The sequence below is a fragment of the Fundulus heteroclitus genome, unplaced genomic scaffold (genome assembly GCF_011125445.2).
Source record: "Fundulus heteroclitus isolate FHET01 unplaced genomic scaffold, MU-UCD_Fhet_4.1 scaffold_770, whole genome shotgun sequence".
Classification (NCBI taxonomy): Eukaryota; Metazoa; Chordata; class Actinopteri; order Cyprinodontiformes; family Fundulidae; genus Fundulus; species Fundulus heteroclitus.
The window spans coordinates 27,560-44,075 of NW_023397220.1; the positions used below are offsets into that span (position 1 = coordinate 27,560).

Genomic DNA, 16,516 nt, shown 5'->3' on the forward strand with positions numbered 1-16,516 from the left:
TTTTTTACATATTAAAAACATTTTTAATTGTTGTTAATACCAGGGAACATTTTGACAAATAAAAACTGATTGATTATAAAAAGGATAAAACCAAAAACTCCCACGTTTTATGTGAGGGAGCCTATTCTCTTATTTCCACGCACTCCTGAGGAGAGCTTGACAAGAAAACAGGGGATTTAAAAAGGACTGGTTTGCATACGATCAGCATTAAGTAATTAGAGCTCTGTGATGCGTACAAACAAGCAAAAATGGTGATTTGTCACCGCATTTGCCTCAGCCTTTGAAAATATACCCCTAGGATGTAACATGGTTCAGAGCAGATAAAACAAATGTGACGAGTGGGAAAGATGAGCAGCAGCTCGCACTCTAAGAAGCAATCAGATATGCACCTACTAATCCTTATGACTATCAGTAACAAGCTCAGCAGACAGCAAAAACAGAGCACAAGGTGGATGTACAGAAGCTCAGAATAATATTGGAATAGGAGCGTTTAATACAAGGTTTTGAGACTTGCTGATAAACATTCCCACAGCTGACTTTGCCCCAACGGTGTGATGAAATACTGAATCTTAGTTTATCATTCTGCTTTTATTTTGTCACCAAAACACAAGCACAAAATTACACAGAGACATTTTCACCATTGTGAGTACACTGTCTGTACCCGTATGAAGACTTGTGCTTGTTCAGGACAAATATATTGAAGACCACTTGAGACTTATTTATGCTTGGAGCTCAGCAGTCAAATTAATTATTTGCAACCAGTTTTCGAAGAAGACTGGGAAATAATACAACAGCAAGTCAAAGCATATAAGAGCCAGTCCTTGAAAAGACTTAAAAAAGGTTTAAAAAGTTGGAGCTATTTTGTGATGTTAGCTCAGTTATCATTTATTCATGAAAGTCATATTATACTTTGTTCTTTTTTTTTATTAGCTTTTCAGTTTTTGTACCTGGTATGCAACCTTGAGACAAAAGTCCCAGAGAAGACGGCTCATCTAACTTTCTTCAAACACTTGATGATTTGCCTATAATGGATTCTGCTATACCTACAGTATATAAAATAATTATAGATTGCTTTATGTCTTCACCATGCCAAGTGATTATAGTGTTTTGAAAAAAGCTTTTACAGTTCTCCGTGTTGCTGCTCCTTGAGGTTTTGTAGGTACGCTAAACTTAAAATTCATCTGCAACACTTACTGTTTCTTTAATACACAATAAGGACTAGTAAGAATGAAAAAAAAAGCTACCCAATTTCAGATTAAATTCAACAAAAAGAACATGATAAAGCAACATAGAACAAGTCGTACATTGTGTGCATATACTGTATTTATGTTGGAGGGGGGCAGAGCACCTGCCCCTTCTTTTTGTTTTTACCCAAAGTCCCCTTTGGGTAAAAAAAATAATAATTAACCCTCTCACATAATGCCAGTTGAGAAAAAGCTTGGAATGTTTTTTTTAGACATTAAATAGACCAAGTAAACATAAGAGGTTTTTTTTGCAATTTTCTGTTGACCTTGCCCAGTACGATAGTGGAAAATAATGAAAGAGTTTGGTTTATCATTGTAAAAACCTTTGTTTACCTACTCAGGTTATAGTCTGAGAGGTCTGAGTAGCATAAACAGTTAATGCAAATCATTTAATAGTTAAAAACAATTAAAATATATTTTTCAACATTTCATTGGAATTTTTCATTTCAATTAATTGTGTTCATTTGATTTGCTGCCTTAATGCTCCCATCTTTGCCTGACTGCTTGTGGAAACTGATGAAGCAGTTCCTCTGAGGTATGAGGCACAGGTGGGTCTCACACTTTGCGCACTGCACTCTGTAACAAACAGCTGTTTGTTATGTCTAAAAATTAACACCTTTAAGTTTCCACTTGAGCACTTTAACTTGCATATTTAGCACTTTAAGGAAGCATATTCACACATTTTAGAAATCATTTTTATTTTGTAAGTGTTTCTTCATTATTGTCTTCCCTTTTTCCTGGTTTTAGATCCAGTGGCACGGCAGTACCTTAATAAAGTGGTTGGACTCTGGAGAAGAAGGGTCACAGAAATTAGAGTACCAACAAAGTCAATATTTGTACAAGATTTCCGTTTAGTCCTTAGTGTTTACATGTTATTGCATCCTAAAGTGCTTTAGTGAATTATGCTTTGTGTTTGTACTTACTTTCCCTTTGTGTCCAGGTCTTTCTCCTAAAAGAGACCTGTGCTGATAGAAGTGCTTTAAGAAGGTTCTGGGCTGGACCAAAACAGGGAAATGTATGGGGGAGCCAAGTTGAGCTGTTAGTAGTTTATGGGTTTTTTGTTTAGCTTTGGTATTTGGTTTAGGGCTTTATATACATAGCTTGTGGTTTTATATGGTTTATGGTTGTGGTTTTGGTTTATGGAGGGTTTTAAGTACTTATCTTAACATGTACACCCCTGAGAGAGTTTTAGTGGTTTTAGCCAGTTAGTGAGATAGCATTTAAGGCGCCTGTTTCCATCATGTGCTGTTATGCTGCCGGAGAAGACACTGCTCCATCAACTGCCAATGCACTTGTGCTTTTGGTATGAGCACTTTGTAAAAGGCATTATGATAATAATAATTAAGAATTGTGGCCCATGCCGTTTCCTGTCTCTGCATTGCTCCTTCCACACCTCACATACTCCAACCGCTAAAGGCCAGTCTACATGACACACTCTATTACCCATACGGCCTAGGTATTTGCACCAGCAACCTTTTTGGCCATGACAGCAGGCCACTGATCAGTGCTTACTATCTACAGGAAGTGTTAGTTTGGTTTTCTTCTGTAAGAAACTACAAAACATTGTTACATTCTTTCTGTAAATGGAAGAAAAGTGTTGAATATAGTCATATGCAATACGGAAAGGACTCACAAAATGCTTTATTACAGCAGACTCTAGTCAGTGCATACTATCAACATGTCAGGCTAGCAATACAATGATAATCTTAATGATGCAGTGTTACTATATGGCAACGTCAACATTTTAACATTATTAAATGATCAAATATAATGCAGTAAACCACAGAATAGAGAACTTAACTCACTTACTGTTGAGTATATATATTTTCCCCATCAAAAATGTAATATATTTTTTTGATGATTTCTGAGGAAATCAAATGGTAAGCCTCCTCCTTGCAATGAGGTCTGCAGAAAAGAGAGTAAAAATCCCCAAGGTCATGTGACGAATTTAAACACTGCTATTGGTTCTTTTAGGATCCCATCTCTCTATCAGTGCAATACATAAAAGTGGAGATACTGTGTGTGTGGAAGGAACTCAAAGGGCTTGTAACCAAATAGCATTATACCATAAAGGGTTAATTTGTTTTCATACTCCCGCCCCACTGACTCAAATGAAAGCATTAATATTATTATTAATTGTTATTATTATTAATGTTATTTCATAAAAGAAATAGCATGCAATGCCCCCCGGTCACCTCTTTTTCTTCGACCCTTTACCTCTGTGACACATCTGGTAACAGCTTTCTGTGCAATGAGACGGGAAAGCAGACTGCAGAGCTTGAGCTGTATCGACATGTGGGCTCTGTTTTCCAGATTCCCAAAAAGTTTTTTGTCATAACACCAGTAAGTGAGAGGCATGATAAGTTATCTGACACAGCAACTACTTTAGTCTGGAGGCCCAGACTAGCAGAGAGGGGCTAAAACAGCACAAAAACTGGAGGATTGAAGCGCCCTGCACTGCTGTGACTTAATCCTGAGTGGAAGGAGAAGACAGGTGAGGAGAAGGTATTTTTATCCGGCCATAATCATTCAGACAGTAGTTTGCTGCTGTTAAATTGTGAGCTAGCTGGTAGCTAAAGACTTTGTAGGCCTCTAAAAAAAAAAAGCCTCTTCCTTTCAGCGCCCTTAACAACAGCTGACACTCACCAGTATTATTTCTATTAGATTTGTTTGACAGGGAGATGAGATGCAGTGATGCTGCATTTTATTTATATTTAATCTTTTAGAGGGATAATGGAGATGCAGTCAAATAAAAGGTTAAAAAATAAAATCGAGATGCAGCTATTAATTTATAAACAACTGATTTAGATGGTAGAATTAAGTTAATAAGGTGTCACTGAAACATTATGTAGATTATATAAAATTTCTATGAACAAATTCTCCCCTCAGCGGACAATATAGGTTCTGTGTATAAATGTAATAAGATGATTTTATACAACATGTTATCCTTTTTCTTTCTTTTAAGACATTTTTAATGAAAAATTTCTAGAAACTTTCTTAAAATTACACAGGAGTGTGTGAACTTTGAATTTATCTTGTCAGTCATGGATTGAATAATGTATGTCTGTGTCTCTAAATAAGTGTATACATTATTCCTGCTCTTCTTGATTTATTGAAAATGACAGAAAAAATGTAATGATATGCAAACCACAGCTGTCTCACAAATAGATGGTAATGGGGCAAACCCTAGCTTGTAAATACAGAAGAAGAAAGTTATTATTTTAACTGAAAATTTAGAAAGTGAATATGCTCTAAATTTTAAATAAAACATTTCCATTTCCATTTTCCGAACCGCTTTATCCCTCATGGGGTCGCGGGGGTTGCTGGTGCCTATCTCCAGCGTTCACTGGGCGAGAGGCGGGGTACACCCTGGACAGGTCTAAATAAAACATTATTAATTATTATTATAACATATGTATTGACCAAACAAAGCACTCCCGTCCTGTGTGATTAACAACAAACAAACAAAAAAAAAAACAGGACACAGAACCTAAAACAAAAAAAACTACAGCCCACAGAGAAACTTTATGCGTCCTTTTCATAAAACAAATCCTTTTTATTTAAACATAATGATAAAACAGCTGGTGCATATAAAAACATGTTTAGATTATCATGTATATATTTTTCAAGGTGAGAGATGCCTCCTAAAGAACGACTTCTTAAACTAAAATATAAGGAGCTGCTTGAAGCAGCCAAAGTGAGCTGTTTTTCTAACCAGTTGGGTTAGAAAAAGTTCAGCAGGTAAGAGAAAAAAAAATTCTAGTCAACATACAGCTGTTTCATACTGAACCTAGGTAGACATTTACAAGCAATCAGTTTAAGAGTTGTTAATTATGTTAGGATGTACTATAGTACTATTGTGTATAATTGTGTAAAAACAAAAATGTGTTTGGCTGTCTAGGTTTCTAATTGACATATTTTGCTCCTATGCAGGTTGGAATATCTCTATACTAAATAATGTCTGCAGAGGGAAATTCTGATTGTAATACAATATTGAATAAGCATATGCGCTGTGTTGTGTTCTATCATTTTACCTAGATTTGAATCAATTTTATAACTCTTAACTATTTTTTAATACATTACAGTACATTGAACTATAAAAGTTATGTGAAATTTATACTAAAAATTTGCTCTAGAATCCAGTCAAATGTGCCCCTTTTTTTACTTTGAGCACCTGCCCCTTCAGTGGTCTCTGTACAACCCTGGCACACAATATGTATGTGTATTACTAATATTATGACCGCAAAGGGCTCTAAACATATTTAGTGACATATACTTATTGCCTTCTCTCTCCTCCTAAATAAATTTCCTTCAAGTTCCTTCAGCCACAAACATATATACTCAGGTCCTGATGGGAGTCTTTGATAGCCACTGAATTTAAAGTACAGATGCAACTTTGCCTCACAAATTTTGGAACGTTGACCACTTTAGACATGCAAAAGACACATTCAGCATACTGAGAACAAATTCATGCTTTCACAACCTTGCCCTTTAGAGTGATTTTATACGACAGATGAATCTGGGTTCCCAGTCAGCATTTAAGTATGGGTTGGTAGAAAGATGCTGAGGCTGGGACTGCCATGCCAGAGGCCTAGAGGAAGACCAACGAAGAGATTTATGGATGGAGTGAAAGAGGACATGAAGGTAACGGGTATGAGAGAAGAAGATGCAAAAAAAGGGTTAGATGGAAACAAATGACTTGCTGTGGCAACCCCTGAAAGGCAAAAGCAGAAATAAGATTTAAGACTAGGCTGTTGATTCAGTTGTGTCAATAGTAGCTGATGAATATCTGTTTCTATTTTTTCCTGGTGAATCACAGAAACCAGAGTTCTAAGTGACTTTCATTATTAAGCTTAGCATGACAGTGACATATTTTAAAACATCTTTTTGTGGAATTAGGCGTAGACTTTTTTCTAACTATGTTAATGCTTCCATTTCAGCTCTTTCCCCTACTCTGCAACCCTCCCCCTATGTTTTGCAAATTGATGCTGGTGCAGAGCATTTTTCAGGCATTTTTTGTGATGTAAGCAGAAGGGGATAAGGGAGAGTACGTTTTTTTTCCTTCAGAGGAACATGAAACTAGAAGACATTATGAGCTTGGAAGAGAATCACAAGATGAGTTATCTGTGAGCACAAAAACCTTTAATGTCTAGTTAAGAGGTAAGTTATTTGACCTTGTATTATAGTTGGTATCATTCTCAACATTTCTTAACAAGCAAAAAGGAAGCAAAGAAGACATAAAAAATGTTTATGCTCATAGCATGTGTTTCTTTCAATTAATTTGGCACTCATGTCCTACAAAATATAAGACAAGAGAGGACTGAATTACTTTCCGAAAAACAGGATGTCCACCCTTACCATTCGTTTTGGAGAAACCACTGGGTGGTGCTTCATTAAGCATGTGGGGACCTTTAGTTAGTGTCTAGACAGATTGCAAAAGTTCCCGGTGGCCTATTTAACTGCATTTTTAGATGCTATCAGGCATGGCAAAGCACAAACACCACTCCTTTCAGAGTGCTACCCAGGTTTTATTGGAACAGTACTATATAGTCAGGTTAGGTAGGGTAGGCAACTAAAGAAGTAGCTTTCACATCATAGTATGTATAATGATTTTAATTTTGATGCTTTACAATAATTTGGTTAGTTCAAGACTGCACTGAAAGTGAGAAGTTAAACATACCTTAATAGAAATAACTGAAAATGGCACCCTTTTGGTCAGACAGGCATCTGGCTGCTTCATCCACCTAAGATTCCTTTGAGAATGCGCTATTTTTTGAAGTACAATTCAAAAATATATGCAGAAAGAAAACCTTTTTATGTTGGCTCAGGCTCTTTCAATGTATGCTAAAATCATAATGGTCTCACTTGTATGCAGACAGCCTTAACATGGCTTAACATGGCCTTAAAATTATTTTCTTGACTCTAATTTGCTGAAAAACAGTGCCGACAAGCTATCTTCATATCATAATCTTTCTCACAACAGGCTATGTTTGTCTGTTTAATAATATTTACCTGATAGAGATGGCTATGTTGAAATGTTTGCATGGCTACACGTTGCTTCCTATAGTGATTTGAATTCCTTTGTCATTGCAACTTTATCCGAGGACAAATATGTAAATCGCATTAGGAATGATACTCGCTACATGTTTTATATTGGGATCTGCACATTATAATTCTATAGGCACTGTCTTACTGACCCCTGCTTCCTGCGCAGTGTATCTGTTTTTGCAGCTGTGGTTGATTGGTGTTAAAGAAAATATTCAGTCCCCCATTTTGATGCATTTTCTGATCCCGTTAATGTTGACAGTAAAGTTGTTCTGGTGCCACATTATTGAGAAGGGTGTATGCATGCATATTATAATGAGAAAACAATAATAGAATTATATATATATATATATATATATATATATATATATATATATATATATATATATATATATATATATATATATATATATTATCATCCCTCAGAACATACTGTGGAGTTATTGAAATTGGCACACACAGATTCAAATAAATGTACGTCTGCGAAGGATAATTAAAAGTGTACATTATGTGCATGTATATTTGTATTTTCTCTGAATTTGAGGGGGTGGGTGATGACTGAGAGCTGAGAGGTGTAAAGTTTTGGGAAGAGCAGCAGGCAGCACCCCAGATCTTGTCACATATCAATGCACCAGAAGCCTAAAATGTTCATAACTGTGCAAATTTTAATTCATGTTTCACCTGTTTTGTGGAATATCCTAATTTACAGTTTGTTCTGTAGTTGTTATTTATAATAAAACATTATAAAAAGTGCAGGAAGCACATATTTTCCTGGACGAGAGAAGTAAACAAATGTCTGGTGAGTGACCTCTATGCTGTCAAGTTTATTATGAGCCAGGTTTTATTTTGATCTTCCCTAATTAGCACATTAAATAGCATGTTAATGTCTGTTTCAGGCTTAATAATTCATAACATGACATGAATTGCCAAGTTCACATTGTATTGTTTGCCTGCAAGGAACCAGCAACAACTGATGACATATAAGCTCCATGAGTGGGTTGGCCATTTTACAGAGGATTATGTGACAGCTAATTTATGTGACTATGAGTTAGCCGTTCAGGGATGAGGTAGGCTTAGGTAGAAATTGCTGTACAGAAATCGAAAACTGACAAGTTGCGTTTTTTTTTTTTTTTAGGAAAAAATATATTCAAAGCATTTAATTTCACTTTTTGTGCTTCCTTTATTTTAATCTTAGTACCATTATTGGTAAAATTTGCATTGCTGCATCTACATGTACACATCACTGTTATTCTTTGTGAATGACAGGAGGGAAACACGTGTGGAAAGAAGGATGCAACATTTCTGGTGACACTCCTGTAAGGGTTTGAATATTTCATATCAAGACGTTTGGTTGTCGAGAAAACACACACACACACAAACATGCCCACACCAACTAACCAATAATGCAGACATGCTGCGTTGTTTCAGGAACAAAGGTGGGGGCCCTCATACCGAAGCAGAGGTTTGAGGTTTTGATTAAAGCAAAGCAATTTGTCTTTGTCAGACTAAAGGGAAGAAAGAGAGTAGTTGTTATGGAAATATCATTAAATCTCTGTAGTTTTGATGAATTATTGATTTGATATGAATCTGGGTGGCATCGTGCTGTGCTTTTCTTCAATCACTTAATGCTGTTGTTGGTCCCTATCGCAATAAAGTGTATTTATAGAGGAACAAGGGCAGAGTAGCCTTTTTTCCATTGAGGTGCTGTCACTTTGGAAAGATCTACAAAACCTTTCTGTATTTATTAGTCTTGCTTAATTGATTTATTAAACTTTTAATAAAAGAATAAAAGCACCAACATTCCCCCAACATACACACACACACACACACACACACACACACACAAACACACATCCGTGTTTTACATACTTACCGAGAACCTTGCATTGACTTTCATTCATTTTCAACCTTTTCTATGGCCTCACCCTGACCCTAACCCTACACCTAACCATTACCAGTACTAACCTAATTCAAATCTTAGTCCTAAACATTACCCCTAGCCCAAAAAAATGAGGACCAGGAAAATGTCCTCACTTTCCCAAAGTGTCCTCACTTTACTGGTAAAACATAAAAATGGTTCTCAATTAGCAGCAAGTACAAGTACAAACACACACACACACACACACACACACACACACCCTTGTGTCATATTATACAAATTGTCATTAAAAAAATCACTGCTGTTGCTATGGTTTCTCAGTCCCAGATGAAATATTTGTAATGATTCTTTTTCTCATGACCACCACATTTCTCCTGCCTTCTCCCTGCTCTAATCAGTCTCATCTAGTCCAGCTGTGCCATGTCTGATTGGCTCGCTGCTGCACCTGTGCACTGTACTACTTAGGCGCTTCACAGCCACTGCTTCCTCACCAGATTATCTCCTCACCTTGTGCCAGTAAAAGACCAGTGTTTACTTTTCATTCTCTCCATTTCTTTTATCGACCTTGTTCCACAAACATGGATTTATGCCTTTGCCTTACCAATGAAGGATCTCTACTGTTTGTCTGATATCTGTACTCTGACCCTCGCTCTGCCTCTCGGCTACCAATTCTCACCTAAACCCTCTGGCAAATACTGCCCCATCTGCCTCTTTGTGAATGACCATTGCCGGAACATTGACCTTGCTTTTAGATGCTGGACGACAGATGTATTTGAAAGGATTATTAGTGTTTGTGTCGCTTGAGTTAACTTCACTTTTTTCTGCTTTTGGCTTATTATTATATATTACAATCAAATTAGGTTAATCTTTGGATGTGTTCAGTTTTGCTAGTACAACACATAAACATTATCTTTGCTTGAATTGGTGTGTGCATTTGTTTAACATTTCCATAATAGTTATTATAAAACTAAATTTGATTTTTATAGTTGACAAATGTGAGAGCTGTTGGCTTAGTCTACTAAACCAAAGGAAGAACTTAAAGTTTAGTCTCAGATAATGTCATTTTTTTTGTGTGTTCTTTTAGTAGCTTATATTGGATTTTGACTGTGTTATACTTTATTATAGGCAGCTTGTAGTACTGTTCCCTTGTAGTGAAAATACCCTGGGATTGAATATTGCCTGGGGTCTTTCTGGTAGTTTGAATGCTTTGGTTGCAGGTACTCCGACTTCCTTCTACAATCCAAAAGCTTGCAACTTGCCTTTAGATGTAAGTGGTTGCCCACTTACATCCAGTGTGTTGCCCTGTAATGGACCGGTGGCCTGTCCAGTGTCTACTCCACAACTTCCAGTCACCAGGAATAGTTAATCATTAAAAATGATCTGGTTACACTGGACGTTACATAGCTTCATTTGTTCGAATTGAAAGCTTAAGGAACAACTAATCAGAACAACAGCAGTGATTTAGACCAACAATGTCCAATTAATATTTGTTTTAACCTGTAAACTCTTAATGCTTCATTTTATGTGTATTTAGAAGGGGATATTTATGTTATTTTCATGAGGCTTTTAACTGCACTTGTTGTACAAAAATGACCACACAATAAATTATGTTATATGGTAATTTTGTATGTTTTCAGCCACATAATTCCCAAAAAAGTGGAACCATTATTTTCTGTGTAGATTTATTATGTCACAAAACATAGCTCTGTGTATAGTTATCCATCCAACTATAAGTCATCTTAAACCACAACTTGATTTTTATCTTTATTTGAGGAAGATAGTTAAGGATGAAGGGTTATGTTTAGTTCTTGGGGGAAATCTGTCCAAAATATATTTCACAAAGATTATAGTTATACCTTTGGGGAAATGTAGCCACTCATTTGAAAAATATATTACATGTTATACCTTTCCATCATCTATGTAAGAATAGAAGAATAATATTACCACTGCTTTTAGGGCTGTGATGGTATACAAATACACTATCATACTTTGGTATGTACTTTGGGTTTAAAGTCATTGTTCAGTACATTTTTGGTTATATTCAGTCAAGAGTAACAAATAAAAATCAGCCTCTATAGAACTGACTGAAGAATTAGTCTAATTTCTTTAATTAATAAAGCATAAACACACCATGAGTGTTTTAGACTATGGAGATATTGCCTGTATGAACGCCTCTGTCAGCTCTTTACATATGCTAGACGCCGTGTATCATGAGCGCTTAGATTCATCACAGACAGTAAAAACATTGCTCACCACGGCACCTTGTCCTCGTTGGTAAGCTGGCCCTCACTAGATATGCACAGACTCTTACACTGGTATTTGTTCATTTATAAATCTATTCTTCATATGGTCCCACCATACTTGTCCTATTACTTTAGACGCAAAACAAGCAATCGCTTTCTCCGTTCCCAGATCTGTATCCTTCTGAGTTCCAGCAGTTCGCGCAGAGCCTTCTCAGGCGCCTCCAGCTGGAGAACATTTATACCAGCTTATTATAAAAAATAAGCTGGTATAATGCCTGATTGAATGGATGGATGGATTATAGAACAACAAAACCACTTGAACATGGCTAATGTTATTGTTTATGACTTTTTAAATAAACGTGCAGACATTTGAGAATTAACAAAAGGTTATAATCATTTGGGAGTTATGCTGCTATTTAGACAACAAAGTGTACAAGGTGTACTTGAATGCACCTTTGGTCAGAGGGACTACTCACAACCAGTATGTTGTCCCATCCCACATATTGTGCAGCATTTTGGAGTGGTTGAATGCTGCAGACAGCTGGATTTGGATTTTTCTCCAGCACTGGTGAAGTTTTCATTCAGCTCCACATTTTTTTCAGGTAAGTAATTCAGTTACCTATACATTGAAAAATCTGTTTGGTTTGGTCTAACTTTGTTTCTCCACCGTAGCTGCATGAGATACCTTATTGTTCCCCAAATAGCAGAATTTAGTGATGACTGGGAAAGCACTCTGGCTTGTTTTGGTGTCACTTTTTAAAGTTGTGCTACCAAATATTGCATTGCTAATACTGCATGTTGCATTTTTTTAGGTATAAAGCGATGCTATGTTTATTTGGTGCATGGATGAACTGATCCAGCAGGGCTGTGCCAAATATTTTTGGTAAGAATACATGTAGCAACACAACCCTAACTTCTCCTGTAAAATTTCTAGGTCATGGGGCAAAAGAATTATGCATTGGCATACCTTTTAGTAGATAATACTTTATTCAAATGAGTTTTGAATAAAACTATTTCACCCTGCAAATTAGCACCATCAACACTAAACACCTGTCTCTAATTAAGATTTCTATATATAAACCTTACTCTTGTTTCCCAGCCTAATATATTTGCAAACACATGCTGTTCACACAAATACATAATGTGCTTTAACCAGCAATTCTGATGCCACCTACCTCTGCTTTGGGGGAAGTAGAAAGCAAAGTACATTTCTTTCAGGAAACAACACCCAGCCACTGGTGCAGATACAAGATGACAGCTGGGTCAAAATCAAAACCCAAAAAGCAGAAAACTTCTCAAAGCCCATCAACTGTGTGAACAGTAGCATCAACTTCAAAAGGTAGGATGTCAGGGGAACAGGCAGCCTTTTTGTGCTAGGCTCAGCACATTGCGGACATTCAGGTAAACACCAAAGTTTATAGGAATACACACACACACAAGCTATCACCTACTCTTATACTCCCACTGTCCCCTAAAAATATGAAAGGCTTGCGGGGAGGTATGAAAACCCCAAAGCCCAAGGCAGAGAATGTCCCAACTAAGGCACAAGTAGAAAAAAAGGAGCACACCGATTTTAATAAAGCACTTAATATCTGTGGACACCCCACATGGGACTTCTACAAGTCAGCCAAGAAATAACACAACACCACCCCATTTATAACATGGAATCTGCGACAAACCTCAACTGAAATCTTCCGTGCAATTGCTGCTCCCCTGCCCACGGTTCACACTGAAATTCAAAAGTCCCATATCCATCCCAGATTCTGAGTCTGCCTTTCCCTCGGGGGAAATTAGTGCGGTTACTCTTCACTCCCTGTTCTCCTGTTCTAGGCACTCACTTATAGTGAAAAAGTCAAAGCCCAGATACCAAACACCAGCATGGTGTATAGTCTACTTTACATCCTTAAAGTTACCCATTAGGCCCAGTTTTAGCTTTAGGTTTTTTCTTTTTTAGATTTTTCACCACAGGAAGCCAGTGCACACATATTGGTTTTACTACTGAAGAAGGTTGGTATAACGATAAAATGTGTCACCACTGGTATATTTCCTTCATTCTTGTTTTGACCCAAAAAGATGTCTTCTTTCTGCTTCAATCTGAGGCACAGAAAAAAGTCTTTCTATCTCCAACTCAAAGAATCTGTGTTACTGAAAAAAATGGCTGCAAGTCAGAACATCTTATGAATGTGTGTTTTCCTTTGTGAAAAAATAAAAATAGGTATTGAAGACATCCAGGTTTTTCTGAGTGAACATATTTCTGTATTTGTTATTGAAAGAAAATTCACACTGTGTGTTAGTAACGACCCATGTAATTTAGACTGAAACAATTAAGCCAGTAATTTATGCATAATAAAGTTGAATGTTTAAAAAAGAAATGATAAAAAGCCAAGAAAATAGCACAAATTTGTCAACAATTAGAAGACATTATTTAAAATGAATGATGTATATTTATGGGTTCTAGTAATCATGGTATCAAGCAAGAAGCATAATACGATGGCTAAAAGTACAGAGCCATCTCAAGATAATCTCAACCATAACGTTGCGAAAATATGGATTGCATTTGTTAAAGATGTATTTTTTAACTTGAATTTTGAATGTGAATTAGAAGGCACAGTTTTTTCGCACTCAACGGCACAGATCTTTATGCCAACCACTGCACAAGACTCCACTGCAGAAGAAAAAGGCAAGCTAAAGCTCAATAAAAGCTTGTTACAAAACATTTCGGAAAGCCTAGTAAATACTGGAAGAACATAGAGTGGGTCAGATAAGACCAGAATTGAGCTCTTTGAATGGCATTGCGACACTTGTATTTGAATGGCCCGGCTTACGACCAGAAAAACTCTATAGCAATAATTAAGTTTAAAGATGAGAACATCATAGTGCTGTAATGCCTTTCAGCCTAAGGACAGCTTTAATGGAGCTAAAGGAAGGATGAATAGAATAATGAAGATTCTCGATAAGAACCTGATGATAAAATGAGTGTAAACCCTTAGGCAAGACGATGATCCTAAACTGCAATCCAATTAAAAATATGTTGAAAAAAGAACAGAAGATCAGAAAGCTTATAGGAAAACCCACAGACATTCAAGATCTGAATATAGTTTATGTTGAAGAGTGGGTCTGAATTATACTTAAGAAATGGATGAGAAACAATTCTTCATTCTGCAAATGTTTTGAAGCTGTTATTGCAAAAGATGGCTTTTGTACTAAGAAACTGATCAAATTTAAATAAGCTTGCTCAATAGTGAGTCTGTGTCATTCTTAACTATGGACTGATTTCTTGTTTTTGTTTTCTTTGTGTGTGGACTACCTGGGTTGTGACTGATATCTGGTGTGAATACTATGTCATTGGCTCCATTAGACCATCAGGTTAGAAAACGATGACATGTTCAACACTTATTTTCCTCACTAATTATTTTGAGATTTTTGAAAGACTTTATCATTTCAGTGAAAAAAGAAACCCTCACAGTAAAATTCAAGGAGGTAATTTCACTCACCCCATTGACGGGAAAGGTTTTCCAGTCCAGTTCTCCCAGTACTGTTGTTGTGTCCAACAGAACCACTGCAGACAGGAAAGAGGTGAAGGGGAAAAACGGTAATGGAAAATGAAGGAGATATGTTGGTGTAGCAGAAGAACAACCGGATAAGAACAACAACAACAAAATAGCAGCAGGCAAAGTAAAGGAGTAAGTGCAGGAGAGGTTGTACAGTGAATTTCAGAAAGAGGAGAGATGGAGTTGACAAAAATGGAAGAGAGTGCATAGTAGTTATCAAGCTGTCAATGAGGAGCTTACATAAGCTGCAAAGCTCTTATCAGATTCAACCACCTATGAAATAGCAGCTCTCAGGGAAGTCTGGGACAACTCTAACTCAGATCCACCCTCTTTCTGGCAGACATTTAGAAAATGTGTTCTTTCCTTTTCAGAGGTCAAGAAATTTTTGCCACATCTAAAACAAACAATAGAGGAATAATGGGGGAAAACAGAAGCAGTAGAGAAGGAATAAACAGTCAAATTATGCACACAGATAAAAATTAATTTTTTTTATAGCAATAAACACATCAGTTCTAAAGTGTTTGGTAGTGAACGCAGACACGAGAAGAACAAATATATATATATATATATATATATATATATATATATATATATATATATATATATATATATATATATATATATATATATATATATATATATATATATATATATATATATATATAAACCTTGTCTTCTGAAACTACAAGCCGGCTATAAAGTAGTAACTAGTCTTTACTTCAAATGGAAGAACTGTGTTTAAAATGGGGCGGTCAGCAAAAATTTTAAATACTGCTGCATGTGCACATGTCACACTTTGTGTCAGTATTTGACCTAATTTGTGTACATCATAAACATAGCCCATATACAGACCACATTTCCTTCCTGAAACATAATGTGTTTGAATATTATCTGTTATCTAAAGTGGAGAAAGGGAGGGACGGAAACAGACGAGCATTGATGTTCACACATAAAACCAACAAATATCTCATTTTACTGAATCAAGGTACCTTGAAAGGCTAATTCCACAATAAAATTCATGCTGTAAAGCTTCGAACTTTTTACAATGAAGACACAGTTTTAACAAACGGTGATAATTGTGGAATAATAGATTCTTCCCAGATCTAAAGTTCTTAAGTGAATCTTTAAAAGACAATTGAAAACCGTTTTCCAACAACAATGTAAAAGGCAAATAACAGTTCAATTTTCCATCTTAAACAGCGGTTTTTCAAACTGGACAAATAGCATTGATGTTTTTTGTTTAGGAGAGTGTAAGATTTGTTCTAACAAAGGCGTCTTTATCACCATGTTTATTAAATAAGCATCAAAGTAGATGAGGAAAGGGGGAGACTGGTCCCAATTTCTATTCTCTTTCATTCACCCTTTTTAATGTATTACCTACTACCTGTTAATGTAATACATTACAAAGTAACTGACTACATTTTACACTTGAATGCTGAATTTCTAAAATGGCTTTTAATTTGAAGTGGAGGATAAAACTGAATACAAAAAAGGCTTTGAATTATCTTATATTAAATCAAATCTATGCTAAAAATGGTTCCTAAAAACATCACA

At 36.1% G+C, this 16,516-nt stretch overlaps 1 protein-coding gene across 3 annotated transcripts in view; it reads right to left on the bottom strand.

The window, feature by feature from the left end:
• Positions 1-15,352, bottom strand: part of LOC118561975 (ephrin type-A receptor 6-like) — a 40,137-nt gene extending 24,785 nt beyond the window's left edge. For 2 of the 3 annotated variants that reach the window (XM_036134234.1, XM_036134236.1), the window contains exons 1-2: positions 15,236-15,352; positions 14,906-14,970 (exon numbers count right to left, since the gene is read on the bottom strand). The gene's annotated coding sequence lies outside the window, so the exon portion shown is untranslated. Of the gene's footprint in view, positions 1-14,905; positions 14,971-15,202 lie in introns of all 3 variants that reach the window. The other variant, XM_036134235.1, reaches the window with a different exon arrangement.
• Between the last annotated feature and the right edge of the window lie 1,164 nt (positions 15,353-16,516).